At 48.4% G+C, this 16,951-nt stretch overlaps 1 protein-coding gene across 2 annotated transcripts in view; it reads left to right on the forward strand.

Moving 5' to 3' along the window:
- Window positions 1–785: 785 nt before the first annotated feature.
- Window positions 786–16,951, forward strand: part of TIAM1 (TIAM Rac1 associated GEF 1) — a 315,885-nt gene continuing 299,719 nt past the window's right edge. The window contains exon 1 of one of the 2 annotated variants that reach the window (XM_066370374.1): window positions 786–876. The gene's annotated coding sequence lies outside the window, so the exon portion shown is untranslated. The remainder of the gene's footprint in view (window positions 877–16,951) is intronic. The other variant, XM_066370373.1, reaches the window with a different exon arrangement.

The following is a 16,951-nucleotide window of genomic DNA, read 5'->3' on the forward strand; positions in this document are numbered from 1 at the left end:
CTGGGTTAAGGTCATTGTGCCCCCCATCCCGCAGCATCCATTGGGAGGTCTTAGTTAAGGTTTTCTCTCGTAAAGAAGTTCTCATCTTCCCCAGAGCCAGGCACACGCCTCCCACGCCAGACTGCGTGTTGCAGGTACAGTATTTTTCCGCCGTTCTCATCCCCCGTGCCGTCCCCTCATACTCTGCCTTAGAGGTGGCAGGAAAATCCTTTACCTAGGACCAATCCCACTGATGCCGAACCGCGCGCGCGCGCGCGCGCGCGCCAACTCGAGCCCCTTCTCTGTGCGTCATTGGCCACATCCACCTATAAAGGGTAACTGGCAGCTCCACGGACCTATTGAGGGAGGAGGCGGAGGCCGCCGGGCCCTCCCAGAGTCGCTTTGTTAGGGGCTCCGTCGTCGTCCCCCTCCAGCCGCGCCTCGGCGGCCTGCCTGAGCGGTCACAAGGCCGCGCCACCGGAGCCGCGAGGGAAAGCAGCCCTGGTGCGCGCGGCACCGCATCCTCCCGGTAGCGCAAGGGGGCCGGGATGCTGGCGGGTACCTAGCGTGCTCCTGTTGTCAGTCTCCAGCCCAACTCTGAACGCCCCGCTCCTGTATCCGCCGCTTTTGATTGGCCGGCCGGAGGCGGAGCGATCGTCAGGAGGCCCAATCGGAGTCCGGTTTCCCACGCGCTCCTCCGGCCCCGCCCCCGAGGCCGCCCGTGGAGGCGCCCCGCTGGTTCCCATTGGTCGCTGCGAGTGTCGGGCGGAGCAGCGCCGCCGCCGTCGGGCGCGCATCTCTGCAGCGCAGCGGTTGCTTCGGTCCCCGCGGCACCGGGATTCTGGCGTGCCTGCATCGTTCCGTGCCCGTCGCGGAGAAACGGGACGAGCGATACGGGTGAGTACCGTGAACCTGGGGACGCGGACCGGCTGTCCGGAGCCACCCTGAGGGATGTGGTGAGGATGCCCGGGCTACTTTGCTGGTAACGGGCACGTCCCGACCCCCGTCTCCCGCACACCGGGGCTCCCGGCGGGTCCTAGCTCCCCCCGATTGCTCTCTGCTCGTATTGTTTTCGTGTTCATACACTCGGGAGGCGGGGAGACATCTCTCGCTCGAACCCTAAGGAGGGAGACGGGTCAACAGCATCCAGCTGCCCGGCGCCGAATGGAAGTGACAGTGTCCGGGCGTTGGCGGTCGGTTTTCCCGGCAGCAGCAGGTCAGCGCTGACCTGCTGCGGCGGCGGCACTTTGTATTTGTCGGCTGATTTAAAAAATCAACTTCGGGGAGGGCGTGCGTGTGCGTGCGGCTGTGTGTGTGTCTCAGTCCCCAACCTGAGCACCTCCAGGCCCGGGGTTTCGGCGCCGCCGCCTGGGCGCTCACCTTGGCGATCGGTGCCGCGCCCGGGGCCAGACATACGCTGGGAAGGGTTGGGGTCGCCACACAGGGCCGGAGACCCGTGGCCGATCTGGGAGGGGGCATTTAAAGCGGCATTCTGCAGGCGCGCAAACAATGACTGGCCCGGGCGCGGGGTCCGGGGGCCGTGCGTGGAATCTCCGCGCACGATCGCGGGCTCAGCAGATGAGATACTGCTGTGCGGCGCCGCTCGCCGCCCGTCTAGGGGCCCGAGTGGGGCCCGCTTTTGTTTACAGACCTAGCCATTGGGCGAGAGCTGAGCGCTGTGCTCCCCCGGCCGCGGTGGCTGCCGCGCGCCCCTGCGAGCGGAGAGAAGTTGGTGTGTGCTGTCAGGTGATGCCCCCTCCCCCGGCCTCCCGGCGAGATGCTGCAGGTTAAGAAGCCCAGGCGGCGCCTTCGTTTCCAGTCCCCGCAGCGTACGGCGCCCCCAACCCTCTGCGCCCAGGGGTTCCACGTCCCAGCTAGGGCCTTTCAGGCAGCCGTCCGTCGGGGCGCTGACCGAGCCACGCTCCCTTCCCTTCCAGTAACGTCCTCCAGCCTTGCCCCCGGATCAGCCCAAGTTGATCCGAGCCTACCTTTTCCTGCGTGCTGGCTGGCCTTGAAGGACGCGCGCGAGTCCTTCCGGAAGCTCGCCAATCCATGCCCGCTTTGGTGGTACACACACGGCCCCGCGGAGCAGCTGAGGGGCATCCTTGAGTCAGAGCGGGCCTGATAGGGTTACCCATGCACGTTGACTTGGCCTACACTTTGAGCTGAAGTAAGAGGTCGAGAAGCCCGGGCGCTGAGGTCAAACCATCCTGGGTTCTAGTGCCGGCTCAGTGCCACTCAAAAGCTGGGGCCGGCTACATAATCTCACTGAGTCTCAGTTTCTGAGCTTTCTGGAGAGTGGGGATGAGCATTCCCATTTGTAGCGAGGGGAGGGGGTGGATAAAAACGACAGTATAAATCAGGGGTCCCCAAACTAAGGCCTGGCATGCGGCCCCCTGAGGCCATTTATCTGGCCCCTGCCGCACTTCCGGAATGGGCACCTCTTTCATTGGTGGTCAGTGAGAGGAGCATAGTTTTCCATTGAAATACTGGTCAGTTTGTTGATTTAAATTTACTTGTTCGTTATTTTAAATATTGTATTTGTTCCTGTTTTGTTTTTTTACTTTAAAATAAGATATGTGCAGTGTGCATAGGGATTTGTGCATAGTTTTTTTTATAGTCTGGCCCTCCAACGGTCTGAGGGACAGTGAACTGGTCTCCTGTGTAAAAAGTTTGGAGACCCCTGGTATAAATCATATACTTCTTAGGACAGCCCTTGCCACATATGACCCACTGGAGTAACGTAGTGTTCCTGGAGAGGGATTCCACCAGAGAGGACAGACCCCTTACTCCTTTCCAGTTCTCCACTGTTCCAACTACTATTTGTTTTGAACAGTATGCGGACCGCTGTTTTCAACTCCAAACAGGGCTTGTTTCAATGTCCTTAGGTCTACCTGTGCTGTACTTAACGAATCGCTTGCAGCTCCTTTCTCTGTTTGAGTTCCCTTTAGGTTTTAGTGGTTTCTTTCTTTTTCCTTCCTTCTTCCTTAAGGCTCTGCTGAGGCCCAGGCCCTGGTGGAGGAGAAAACCGGTCCAGGTGGGAAGTGGTTGCACGAACCAATGCCGATGTGTGAAGTGATTAGTGCCCGGATGGAGGGAGGTTTGAACAAAGAGATACCTGGAGGCAGGGAGAGAACACTTCCTGGTAAAAGTGAAATTTGAGCTGCGCCTTGTAGTAGAAGTCTGGTATGTCTCTGGTTTCCAGAATATGCTCTCTTGAACCCCCACCTACAAGAGAGCCCCCCTGGGAGATAGTCTTTGGTAAACAGGGACGTTGCTAAGTAATTATCACTGAACGGAGGAGAAATAAACCTGGGGAGAAAGCTTGGTGCCCAACCTGGGAAGGAGGGAGAGGAGCGATAATTTCATGGAAAAGCTTCAAAATGCTGTCACTGGGTTTTGACTTATTTTTCCTCTTCTCCACCAGCTTGATTTTCTTTAGGCAAAGGGAGAGCCAGTTTTATGCAGGAAAAAACCCAAACAAGAAAAACTTCTCTAACAACCCCTAATGAGATAAATGGCTTAAAAAAGACCATCTTGGGCTTGCTTATGGAATCAGGTGTTACTGAAAAAGTAACTCCCTTTTGTCGGTTGGGGAGCAAATGATGGAGCTGGAAAACTGAACGCAGACCCCAGAGGGCCTTACCGGCCAAAACAAGCAAACAAACAAAAACACAAACGGAGTAAGGGCCTTGCAGTCTGTCCAGTGGGAACAGAAGCCCCCTGGGATGCTCTGTCCTACCCTTCTCTTCCTGCTCCTAACTCATTACTTGGAGTGGCTTGGCAAGTGGCCGCTGACCCCAGCAAGCTGGATGTCAATAATCTGATAACTGGTGTGAGTTCCTGCAGTTCTGGGAATTCTCGGGCCCTTAGGGATGGGAAGGCAGCTTGCCCCCCCCCCCCCCCCCCCCCCCCCCCCCCCGCTGCTGTCTGGGGAACAAAATCAGTTGGGGCCTGGACTTGAAAGGAGCACGTGGTTCGGAAATCTCATTAGCGGACAATTGAACTCCACTCTAATGCTCATCCAAAGAGCTGGAACAAAGGCTGTCTCCCCTGTTCCTTACAGATCTGTCTCCCAGCTCCCCTCCCCTCTTATCCCACCCCTCAGAACCTGAAAGGAAAGGCAGCCCCAGTCCTATCTCTTTCCCCCCTCCAAATTCCTGTAGTTTGACGGAGCTGACTAAGCCCCAGGCATTCTGGAATGGGACAGATACTGCTTGTGGAAAGTTGTGAGGGCCTGCACTGCGCCCCAACAGCCAGGAGCTTACTGTCCTTGGGAGAAACATTTTGGGAGTCAGTGCCTGAAGAGCTCATGTTTTCCCAAGTGAGGAGAGTGGGGAAGAGCATAAGAATCATGTCCAAGTGTCACCTAGAAGTAGGTGATGATGGGCTTCTGCCCACTTGGGAGGGCAGAGGGGTGAGGACGAGGGCAGACTTTGGTTCCTGTGGGCCATGTTTCTAGTGCTCTGGGGTTCCAGAACTTTACAGATTCAGTCTTGTGCTTAGGAGAGATCCTCATTTTTCATGTCTTTAGTCATTTGGACTTCTGTATCCAAAACATTATTTCACTGGTGTGCGCGCACACACACACATGCATATATGCATTTTCCTTTCTAAATTAACCAAATAAGTAGAGTGCATGTCTTTGGGTGTCTCTCCTTCCCTCCCAGTACAGGACCAGAAGAAACAGACCTGCAAGGCCCCAGCAACATGTTTGTGTTTTTCAGTCCCACACACACTTCATGTCATTTCATATCTAAATGTACAGTTTTATGTGAATAACAACTCCTATGTTAAAAGAAAAAGATTTCTCATCTGCATAGGCCAAATCACTTATTTTTTAAAGATTATTATTATTATTATTATTAAATAAAGGAGGCACTCAAAAATAAAGTAGTCCTCAGCCAGGAACAGAGTGTTTTGAAAATAATACAGTGCTCTAGTGTAAAAGGGTACAGAATATTAATAATTAGACGACTTCTCCCTTCCATTCCCTTCCGGACCTTCTGTGCCTCGTTCCAGCCCCCCCCCCCCCCCCCCAGCATAAGTCCCTCACTGTTCCTGCATCCCCAGGGACCTCATTAAGAACTTCATAAAGGCCTAGACTGTGGATACAGAGAGATCCTGCCTGAGTTTGTGTGAGTTCCTCCTAGTAGACCTTGGAGTTCTTTGGCTAGGGAAAGAGGTTCCTCCCTGATTGGACTGAGGCTGAGCTGGGAGACTTGCATTCTGCAAGTTGGGGGAAGGTCTCATCAAAACGGTTGCAGAAGTAGAAGGGCCACAGCTCTGGTTAGAGCCACTCAATTGTGTGTATGCAGAAGGGTGTTCAACAAAGAGTGGTGATTCAGTCAGGAAAGCCGTGGGAGGCAGTTCCTTCTAGCTGAACACATCTCTCTTCCATCTCTCTCTCCCGCTCAGGTTGGACCAAGGCCCATCCAGTCTCGTGCTGTCACAAAGTTTCTTTCCGTAGAGGGACACTGGGCTGCAGTTGTGGGAGGAAGCCCTCCTGGTTTTGAGCCCCCAGCAGAACTGAAGTGAAATAGCAAGGTTACTGTGGGTGATTCTGGCTGCGGCTTTGAGTTCATGAAGGAAAAGAAATAAAAGGGAGGGAAGGGTGTTTTGGTTAAAGAAAAATAAAGTAGTTAATTCCAGTCTCTGCCCTCTTAAGGTGGAAGGATTCCAATACAGGTATGTGAGGAAGTAGGTGATGGAGAAGCAGTGGATCTCTGTGCCCAGACTTGGCTTGGAATGGGCGAGGAGTGGGTTGGAGGTGAGGCTATGGGGATTCAGTTGCTTTTCCTTAGAGTCTCCACCAAACATGGTTCTCTGTGGTTATGGAGGAGACAGATGTCCTAGAGAAAGGGGGTGCGCTTTGCAGTGCTGCCTCCAGCCCAGAGCTCTCCTGCCCGCCCTCCCTGCTCCTAGGCCAAGTTCACTTCCAGTTCCTGTTCCTAGTTTCCTCTTTGCAGAGGGGATCAGAGCCCTGAGAAACCATAGATCCACTGAGTCATGGGTGGGGGGATGCCCTTATGGAGTTGTCTGCTCCTTAGGACTGGGGTAGATGGGATTTTCACCCAGGGATCTTCAGAAGCGGGTGTCTGCCAGTTGCGTTCGAGGGGCTCTGAGGAGGGCGTCTGCCTTGCCTCCCCACCATTTGGGGGGCCCCTTGGGTTTTGGGGGAGTGATTCCAGCCTGGCACCTCCAAATTTCTTCAGATCCTGGGGACAAGATCTCTGTGGACCCAGCTGCATCACCAGGGTTAGGTGCAGAGGACTTGGCCACATTCAGAGCAAAGGAAGGTTCTAACGGGAAGTCTGGGAGGGTCATGGGCTGGGGTTGCTGGTCCCACTTGCTTCTTAGGCCCTATTTTAGAGGCTCAGAACTGGGTTTCTTTTCGCCATCACCTTCCTATGTGGGCGATTTATTTATTTATTTATTTATTTATTTATTTATTTATTTATTTATATTCAATAGGAGCCTGACCCACCTAATGGATGTAATGTGTTAGTGTTTTGTTTTTTTTTTTTTTTTTGTAAAATGTGCATCACTGACTCCTCTCAGTACACAAATACAGTATTTCTCTGGAATGCAGGAGTACAGGGCAGGGTCGGGGTGCACAAGCTCTTCAGGGTGCCGTAGCCTCTGGTCTTCTGAGAACCATGAGCCCTTCCTCTGGTGTACCTGGGACACTCCTGGTTGTGCCTTTTTGTCTTGTATCCTGTTAGTTCCACCACCTGATATACTCAAAAATACCCTAGTTTGGCCACCTGCAGTCTTGAGTCCCAAGCGTTCGAGTTGTAATCTTGATAATGTTTTCAGTAACTGGGCAGCGTTTTCCCAGCTGTGTCCCTGCTATGACTTGTACTGTCTGCTTACACAAGCTGGGGCCTTTGTCCAGTTCCCTGCTCTCCTACAGGAACTGCCCCGTGCTCCAAGCCGCCTTCTTAGGGTGCAGTCTTCTGCTATAAAATGTGAGGCAGTTTTGCTCCAGTACAATATTCACATCTTCACTCAGTGATGGTGCTAATCACTTGGGTAGTTTTCCTGACAGAAATTATACTCTTACCTCATACAGATGTTTCAGCTCAAGTAATACAAGTTTGATGTGATCCTAAAAACAGTGTGTACAGTAATAATCCCCCGCAGTGTCAATGGACTTGGAGCAGAGGAGCTGAGCAGCAGCAGGAGCCTGTGCTGTCCGTGCTTTCCTCCCCCCTCCCGCATGCTCCAGAAGAGTCTGGGTAGTTCACAGTAAGACACCCGCACTCCTTCCTGTGTGTCGGCCTCCTGTTATGACAAATGATAATTGAGTTTATTTATTGCCCTCACCTCCTCTCTGTGCTCTCCAGCTGTTTGATGATTATGTTTACAGTTCACATATTGATTATTTCTTAGTCTTTATATCACTTACGTAGTGTATAATTTAGTTCCATCATCCGACTACTGTGACTTTTAACCTCCCCTTAGTAAAATGGGAATTCCAATGTTTTCATCTATCTTCTCTCTTAGCCTTCCTCCTTGTTAGGCCCCCAGTTCCTGTCGGCTGTTAGGGTTGGTAACATTGTGTTCTATAGCAGTGATCCCCAACCCCTGGGCCCGAGACTGGTACCGGTCCGTGGGCCATTTGGTACCGGTCCGCAGAGAAAGAATAAATAACTTATATTATTTTCATTTTATTTATATTTAAGTCTGACGATGTTTTATTTTTAAAAAATGACCAGATTCCCTCTGTTACATCCGTCTAAGACTCACTCTTGATGCTTGTCTCGTAAGTTCGACAATTATATTTAAAAATACCACAGTTTTTACACCGGTCGCATAATTTTATTTTGTGCGTTTATCCGTCCCACCCTAAAGGCTGGTCCGTGAAAATGTTTTCTGACATTAAACCAGTCCGTGGCCCAAAAAAGGTTGGGGACCACTGTTCTATAGGCATGAGGAAGTAAGTCTTCTGCACCTTGTCTGTAGGTCGTGTTTATAACAGCTTTATTAAGATGTAATTTATGGTTCTGGCTGGTGACTCAGTGGATAGAGTGTAGACTAGGCATATAGATCACCTGAATTTGATTCCCGGTCAGTGCACGCCCTTTTCTTTCTCTTCTGCAGCCAGTGGCTTGATTGGTTTGAGTGTAGCTCGGGACACTGAGGATAGCTCAGTTAGTTTTAGCGGTAGCCTCAGGCTCTAAAAAGAGCTCAGTACTTGAGCATTGGTTACAGATGAGGTTGCTGGGTGGATTCTGGTCGGGACACATGTGGGAGTCTGACTCACTATTTCCCTTCCTCTTACCTAAAAAAAGAAATTAAAACAAAAAAAGATATAATTTGTATAATATACAATTCAGGTCTTTAAGGTACACAATTCAGTGGTTTTTGATATATTTACAGAGTTGTGTAACCACCACCATAATCAATGTTATTTGTTGAATTTATTGGGGTGACACTGGTCAACAGATTATACAGGTTCAGGTGCACAATTCTACAGTACATCTTCTGTGCACTGTATTGTGTGTTCATCACGCCCAGCCACATCTCCATCCATCATCATTTATCCTGCCATACCTTCCTCCACCCCCACTACCATAATCAATTTTAGAACACTTACATCATCCCCCAGATGAAACCCTGTACCCATGATCACTCTCTTTGTTCCCTCCCTGAAGCCTCTGGTAACCATGAATCTGTCTCTTTAGATTGGTGTATTTTGGCCATTACGTATAAATAGAATCACACAGCTGTGGTCATTTGTGACTGTCTTCTTCCACATAACTTCATGCTTTCAAAGGCCATCCATGTTGTAGCAGGTGACAGTGCTTCGTTCCTTTTTATTGCTGAATAATATTTCATTGGCATGGATATTTCACATTTTACTTATTCTCTTATCAGTTGATGGATGTTTGGATTGGTTCCACCATCAGATTATTGTGATGAACATTAATTGTCAAAAAATTTTGTTTGAGGCCCTGGCCGGTTGGCTCAGTGGTAGAGTGTTGGCCTGGCGTGCGGAAGTCCTGGGTTCGATTCCCGGCCAGGGCACACAGGAGAAGCACCCATCTGCTTCTCCACCCCTCCCCCTCTCCTTCCTCTCTGTCTCTCTCTTCCCCTCCCGCAGCTGAGGCTCCATTGGAGCAAAAGATGGCCCGGGCGCTGGGGGTGGCTCCATGGCCTCTGCCCCAGGCGCTAGAGTGGCTCTGGTCGCAACAGAGTGACGCCCCGGATGGGCAGAGCATCGCCCCCGGGTGGGCATGCCGGGTGGATCCGGTGGGGCGCATGCGGGAGTCTGACTGCCTCCCTATTTCCAGCTTCAGAAAAATACAAAAAAAAAATTTGTTTGAATATTTGTTTAAATTCTTTTTGAGTGTATATGTAGGAGTAAAACCTCTCCTATGTTAAGTGGGAACTCTGTGTTTAACTGTCTGAGGAACTCCAGACTGTTTTCCAAAGTGGCTGCATTGTTTTACATTCCAGCCAGCAGTGAATGAGGGTTCCACTATCCCACGTCCTCGCTGACACTTGTTTTGATCTTTTGATTCTAGCCATCCTAGTGGGTGAAAAGGTGGTATTTCCTTGTGTGTTTCTTTTTTTCCCCTTTTTTAGTGAGAGAGACAGAGACAGAGATAGAGAGAGGGACAGTTAGGGACAGACAGGAAGGAAGAGAGATGAAAAGCATCAACTCCTTGTGGCACTTTAGTTGTTCATTGATTGCTTTCTCATATGTGCCTTGACCAGGGGGCTCCAGCTGAGCCAGTGACCCCTTGCTCAAGCCAGTGACCTTTAGTTCAAACCAGCGACCTTTGAGCTCAAGCCAGCGACCATGGAGTTGTGTCTATGATCTCACACTTAAGCTAGTGACACTGTACTTAAGCCAGTGACACCGTGCTCAAGCTGGGTGAGCCCATGCTCAAACCAAATGAGCCTGTGTTCAAGCCAGCGACCTTGGGGTGTCTAACCTGGGTTGTCTGCATCCCAGGTCAATGTTCTGTCCACTGTGCCACCCCTGGTCAGGCTCCTTGTGATTTTGATTTGCATCTCCCTGAGAAATAATAATGTCCCTCATCTTTTCACTCATTGCTCATTTGCTAATTGTATATTTTCTTTGGAGAAATCAGTGTTCAGACCTTTGTCCATTTTTTTGGATTGCATTTTTGCTCTCTCTATTAAATTGCAGGCATTCTCTGTGTTCTAGGTACAGGTCCCTTATAAGATATCTGATTTGCATACATTTTTTTCCATTCTGTGGATCATCTCTTCACGTTCCTGGTGATATCCTTTGCATGTTGTTTGCTTTTTAAAAGCTGAAAATAAATGAAGAATGCTTGTTTAGTTATATTTGCCAGTACTTTTTATTGCATAGCTGGGGTGGTACACTGATTTTATATTTTCTTCTCTGTTGTTCTTTTGGCATTCCTTAATTGAGTTAATAGATTAAGAAAAGGAGCACTGAAACATTTATTTTTATTTTTTTGTGGCAGAGACAGAGAGTCAGAGAGAGGGACAGATAGGGACAGACAGGAAGGGAAGGAGATGAGAAACATCAATTCTTCATTGCAGTTCCTTAGTTGTTCATTGAATGATTTCTCATATGTGCCCTGACCGGGGGGCTACAGCAGACCGAGTGACCCCTTGAGCCAGTGACCTTGGGCTCAAGCTGGTGAGCCTTGCTCAAACCAGATCAGCTGGCGCTCACGCTGGCGACCTCAGGGTCTCAAACCTGGGTCCTCCACATCCTAGTCCGACACTCTATCCACTGTGCCACCGCCTGGTCAGGCTGGAAACATTTATTTTAAAGCTGATTTCACATTAACAAAAAGAGCAATGCTTCATTTATTTAAAAAGCTGTGTGAACGACTCAGTAATTTATTTATCAAAGCTACATGAAGAAAATATTTGCAAAGTAATTGGAAAGTGAACTATCTTTGGGCATCAGCTTTTGGGTGTTAAACTTCTGCTGGGTGATATTTTTTTGTTGTGTTATATTAGGACACAGGTTCTTAACTGGGGGCAGTTTTACTTGCCAAGGGACATTTGGCAGTGACTGGACACATTTTGTTGTCATCCTGGGGAGGTGATGCTGTCATCTGTTTAGATACAAGGATATATCTGGGTTCTAGGTGGTAGAGGCCAGGGATAGTGCGGTCCTCCTGCACTGCACAGGACAGGCCTCCTGACAAAGGATGACTGATCCATTGTTCTTAATGCTGAGATTAATAATCCTGCATTCGAAAGGCAGAGATACTGTTAGAGACAACATACTTAAATTTCCTTTTCTTTCTTTCGAGGAGGGGAAGGAGGGAAACAGAGAGGAAAGGAGAGAGATGAGAAGCATCAACTCTTAGTTGAATCACTTCAGTTCATTGATTGCTTCTCATACGTGCCTTTACGGGGTGGGGGGGAGGGGACTCCAGCTGAGCCAGTGACCCATTGCTCAAGCTAGCGACCTTGGGCTCAAGCCAGAGAGTGACTTTTGGGCTGAAGCCAGCAACCATGGGATCGTTTTGATGATTTCATGCTCAGACTGGTGACCCCATGCTCAAAGATGAGCCTGAGCTCAAGCCAGCAACCTTGGGGTTTTGAAACTGGGATCTCAGAGTCCCAGGCTGACGCTTTATTCACTGTGCCACTACCAGTTAGGCAACATGCTTACATTTCTTTACTTAGAGAGTTGTTTATGTTTTCTGGATATTTGGCAATGAGCGTATCAGATCATTAATCAGATCAGTAATCTGAGACACTGGATTATTTTGGTTATTTAAAAAAATTTGGTTTGGTTATTATTCAGCTATATAAGTTATCTATTAAAAAATTTATTGATTGATTTTTAGAGAGGGGTGGTGGTGGTGGGGAGGAGATCAGACCCGTGACCTCAGCATTCCAGGTTGATGCTTTATCTGTGCCACCACAGGACAGATTTTTTTTTTTTTTTTAGGTGTTAGGAGGGGAGATAGTGAGGCTGACTCTTGCATGCGCCCTGAGCAGGATCCACCCAGCAACCCCATCTGGAGCTGATATTCCTCAATACTACTGAGCTTAATTGAGTATAGCTCAATAGTACTGAACTATTTGTAGTGCCTGAGACTGACAGGACCAACTGAGCTATCTTCAGTGCCCTGGTCCATGCTAGAACTATTCTGAGCCATTGGCTGTGGGAGGCAAAGAGGGAGAGAAGGGGAGAGGGAGAGGGGGAGAAGCAGATGGTTACTTCTCCTGTGTACCCTGACCGGGAATGAAACCCAGAACTGATGCTGTATCCATTGGGCCACTGGCCAGGGCCAGGATAAAAGTATTTTAAAAATTGGATAGCCTGACTGGTGGTGGCGCAGTGGATCAAGCATCGACCTGGAACGCTGAGGTTGCTGGTTCAAAACCCTGGGCTTGCCTGGTCAAGGCACATATGAGAGTTGATGCTTCCTGCTCCTCCCCCCTTCTCTCTCTCTCTCTCTCTCTCTCTCTCTCTCTGTCATCTCTAAAATGAATAAATAAATAAAAATAATTTTGGAGAGGCTAGATCCGTGTGCTGCCCGGGAGGAGGGGGAGCGGCTTCGTGTTAAAAAAAAAAAAAGGAAACGGGGAGGCAGTCAGGCAGACTCCCACATGCGCCCAACCGGGATCCACCAGGCATGCCCACCAGGGGGCGATGCTTTGCCCATCTGCGGCGTTGCTCTGTTGCATACAGAGCCATTCTAGTGCCTGAGGCAGAGGCCACAGAGCCATCTTCAGCACCCGGGCCATCTTTGCTCCAATGGAGCCTCGGCTGCAGGAGGGGAAGAGAGAGACAGAGAGGAAGGAGAGGGGGAGGGGTGGAGAAGCAGTTGGGCGCTTCTCCTGTGTGCCCTGGTGGGGAATTGAACCCGGGACTCCTACCCGCCAGGCCGATGCTCTACCACTGAGCCAACTGGCCAGGGCCAATTTAGGTGTTTTGAGCTTCTCTGTGCTTAAGCAATGTCACCCAGTTATTAACTTCAGGATATTGCTAATAAGTATCATGAAAGCCTTATCCTTAGCCCTCAAGACTGCTGTGCTTCATATTATAGGAGGAAAAATATTGCAGTCTGATTTAATAATGTTACTCCTGTTAAGCAGTTTATTGAGCATTAAAAATATTTTCAGAGATAATGCTCCCAAGTTCAGCGCAAGATCTACTGGGACATTTTAAAAAAGTTTATGAATGGTAGAATAATCATCTCATTTTGTAAACTCTGGGATTAGAAATTAACATTTCAATTCTACAATGATATCAATTGAACTCTTTTACATTTTATTGTTATTTAAAAAATTAAAACCTCATAACTATGGTTCTTACTTAACTAAACCACTTAAGAATCTAATTATTTAAAGATACATTAACAAAATTCACCCTGTGGTCCACCCCCAAGTTAGTTACTTAATTTGGGTATTGAATTTGTCTGCAACCTTTGTCCTGTGAATCTTCAACAATTGTAGCAAACCATTCAAATATCTTCCAGAAAGAGGCTTGTGGGAAACTGTTGCATGATTCCAGTTCACTTTCAGTAAAACATCCCCATGACCTTCTGTTTCTTTGAGGAAATGGGGTCAAAATCAGGTGGGCTTTATTTGTAAAAGTTGCAGGTTTGTATTAGGAATTTGGAGTCTTCTGGCCAAAGACTAGACATCTGAGTGAAGGTCCCATTCTTGATAGCAGGACCAGTGACTGTAGCTCCTTAGAGTAAGTAGGGCTGTTATTCCCCACAGACAGCCTCTGAGTTTTCATTGCAGAAACCCATCTCTTCTTGGCCTGTGACATAGCAGTTCTGAACCCTGTTCAGGTCAGGAAAAGTGAATTTATGGGACCCCTAGCATTTAACATTTTTCATAGCACATAGAGCCTCCGTGCCATGTTTGGGGCCCAGCCCACAGGCTGTTACAGGTATTTGAGTGACCAGTTCTGAGGGTATAAGATACGGTCTTGAGGCCCTGGCGGTATAGCTCATTAGAGCATCATCCTGATACGACGAAATTGTGGGTTCAATCCCAGGTCAAGGCACTTATAAGAGACAACCAGGGATTGCATGAATGAGTGGAACTACAAATCAATGTTTTTCCTCTCCCTGTCTCTCTCTCTCTGTCCCTGTCTCTCTCCCTTCCTTTTTCTCAGAATCAATACTAAGAATAATAAAAAATGTGGTCTTGATTGTTGTGTTTTGGTTGCTAGAAAACCAAAAGGGGGGGGGGGATGGAATCTTTCTGGGAAATATTAAGGTACAGTTTTTCCAGCTTAGAAAAACTATACTATTTTGTGGAATTGGGAAACAAAGAGCTTAATGAGGACATGAATCGAGTTTAATATTTTAATACCCTGAGTACTATTGCAACTGACTTAAGAATTCGTATTTTAAGTAAGATTCATGTCTTTGAATTTCCTCCTTTGATTTAATACAATCTGTCTGACCTCTAGCAGTGTTAAATTGGTATCTGGCATTTGATTACCTGGGCTCACTGTCACTTTTTTCCATTTTTCTCAGGTATCCTGTGCCCCCCCTTTTCTTTTTCTGATTGATTCTTCCCAAATAGCTCATTTTCAGAATTTCTTTAATTCTAAAATGTTTCTTTAATTACATCAGGTGCCAGTAGTAAATATAGCCCAAAATATCAACAACATATATATGTGTGTGTACAGTATATATATGTGTGTGTGTGTGTACAGTATTTTTTTTTTTGGTTTGTTTTTAGAGAGAGAGAGAGAGGAAGGGAGAAAGATGAGAAGCATCAACTTGTAGTTGTGGCAGTTTAGTTGTTCATTGATTGCTTTCTCAAACATGCCTTGATTGGGGGGGGGGGGGGGCTGTGATTCCACACTCAAGCCAATGACTCTGCGCTCATGCCTGATGAGCCTGCACTCAAGTCAAATCGATGACCTCAGGGTTTTGACCCTGGGACCTCTACCCCAGTTCAACTTTCTACTCTGCTACCACTGATGAGGCCCAACAACATATATTTTTTTAGTGTTGAGATTTTAAGGGGTATTTATTTTTTTTATGCAAAATTTTCTAAATTTGAAGTATTTTACAATGATTAGTGTGTGCTTGTCTAATCAGAAACATTGACTTAATTACATGGACATTTATCTTTGGATAGATGGTAACTAGTGGAAATTTATGTTTTTTAAGTGACATGGTTTTGTGTGTGTGTGTGTGTGTGTGTGAGACAGAGAGAGTCAGAGAGAGGGACAAATAGGGACAGACAGACAAGAAGGGAGAGAGATGAGAAGCATCAATTCTTTGTTGGGGCACCTTACTTGTTCAGTGACTGCTTTCTCATATGTGCCTTGACTGGAGACTTTACCTTGCCAGGGACCTTGGGCTCAAGCTGGCGACTTCAGGGTCTCGAACCTGGGTCCTCCAGGTCCCAGTCCGACACTCTGTCCACTGCGCCACCACGGTTTGTTTTGTGATCCACTTGCATGTGGGGATTAAGAGCCAAGTGCTCCTCTTGACTGTAAGGACTGGGGAAGAATAAAGAACCTATGTATTCTGGCTGAATGAGCCAAGATGAGAAAGCCCAGGGGGCAGCCAAGAAGCCCGGTGATTACATATCAATGGAGGGATTAGCCACATTGTGGATGGGTCCTTTCAGGTCGATTGAACCAGGAATCTCAGTCATTAGAAGGTGGTTGGCTTGGTGAGGGGAGCGGATTGACTGCTTCCTTCTCTTTATACTGCAGTTTCCTTAGAGAGCAGTCTTCTACCCCGGTTCCAGTCACGGTTGAGCCCCATGGCCTCAGTTTTCCTCTAGGGTTGCTGCTTTAGCCATGAAGTGTTCAGTCTTCTCTGAAGGTCCTAAAGCTTTAAGGATTGTCAAGTCAAGTTAATTCCTGTCTGTTGGAGTCTTGGGGCTGCTATAAAAGGATCTCCAACAGAAGGGGGGGGGGGTTGCTGATACAATAGAAATTACCCTTGGAAGGCTCCAGGGGAGAGCCTTTCCTTGCATCTCTAGGGTTCTGCTGGTGCAAGCTTCCCAAACTGGTGACAGTGTTCAGTGTCAGCCTCCTTTACGGGGACTCCTCTCTAGTGGCTGTGTGTGGCTTTCTAAATCACTCCCTTTCTCTTGTCAAAACACCGGCTAGGGGATGTATGGTCTGCCTTGATCTCACATGCCCTCACTTTAAATTGATTGTATTTGCAAAGACCCTGTTTCCAAAGGTCATATTCACAGATACCAGGGATTGAGACTTAAACATGCCTTTCTGGGGGACACAGTTCAGTCCAGAGGAGTGCCCCGCTGCTCCTCTGATGCCTGTCGGGTCCTGTAAGGACACATGGTGTGGACGTATTCTGACTGCCAGGAGACTTGACTTTCCTGAAGCTGAGCTCTCCCCGTCCTCTAGCATTTTACACTTTCTAGTGCTCTGGTTCGAGCCCTGTGTTCCCGGTACATCTTCCAGAATTCCTTTCTTGAAACCTGGGAGCCAGTGACTGACAGGAGTCTCTTTGCTTGGGGATGTGTCCTGTTCTTTCTGTTTTTTTCCCCCCTTGATCTGGACTGATTTCATTTTTGTTCATCAAAACCTACCCTGCCCTCCAGGTCTGGTTGGAATCAGCCGTCTTCATGCAGTTCCTTGGTGTCCCCGTGTTTAATGGCTCCTTCAGATGTCTCATCCTCATCTGCGCTGTGTCTTGGTGAGCTCTTTTCTAGACTGCAGACTCTGGAGGGTCTCAGGCAGTTTCTCCCGGCTTAGCCCATGTCGCCAGTGTGGATGAGTCAGTGTGTGTTAGGGTAAACTTGCCCCCACCTTACTTCAGCAATCAGTCTGTATGTGTGTTGCACAGATCACTGCTCAGGTAGGCTGTGGAGGGTGGTAGGTAAGGGTTGGAAGCCTAAGGTTATAAGGTTCGTTCTCAGGAGAGACTGGAGAGGAAGGTGTTTCTCACGGCTTGGGGGCAGTCTCCAGCCAGGATAAATCCTGATGCTATTGTAGGAGCCAAAGTTGGGCAGTGTGCCCTCCAAGGGGGAAGACGGA

Source organism: Saccopteryx leptura, chromosome 2 (genome assembly GCF_036850995.1).
Source record: "Saccopteryx leptura isolate mSacLep1 chromosome 2, mSacLep1_pri_phased_curated, whole genome shotgun sequence".
Taxonomy (NCBI): Eukaryota; Metazoa; Chordata; class Mammalia; order Chiroptera; family Emballonuridae; genus Saccopteryx; species Saccopteryx leptura.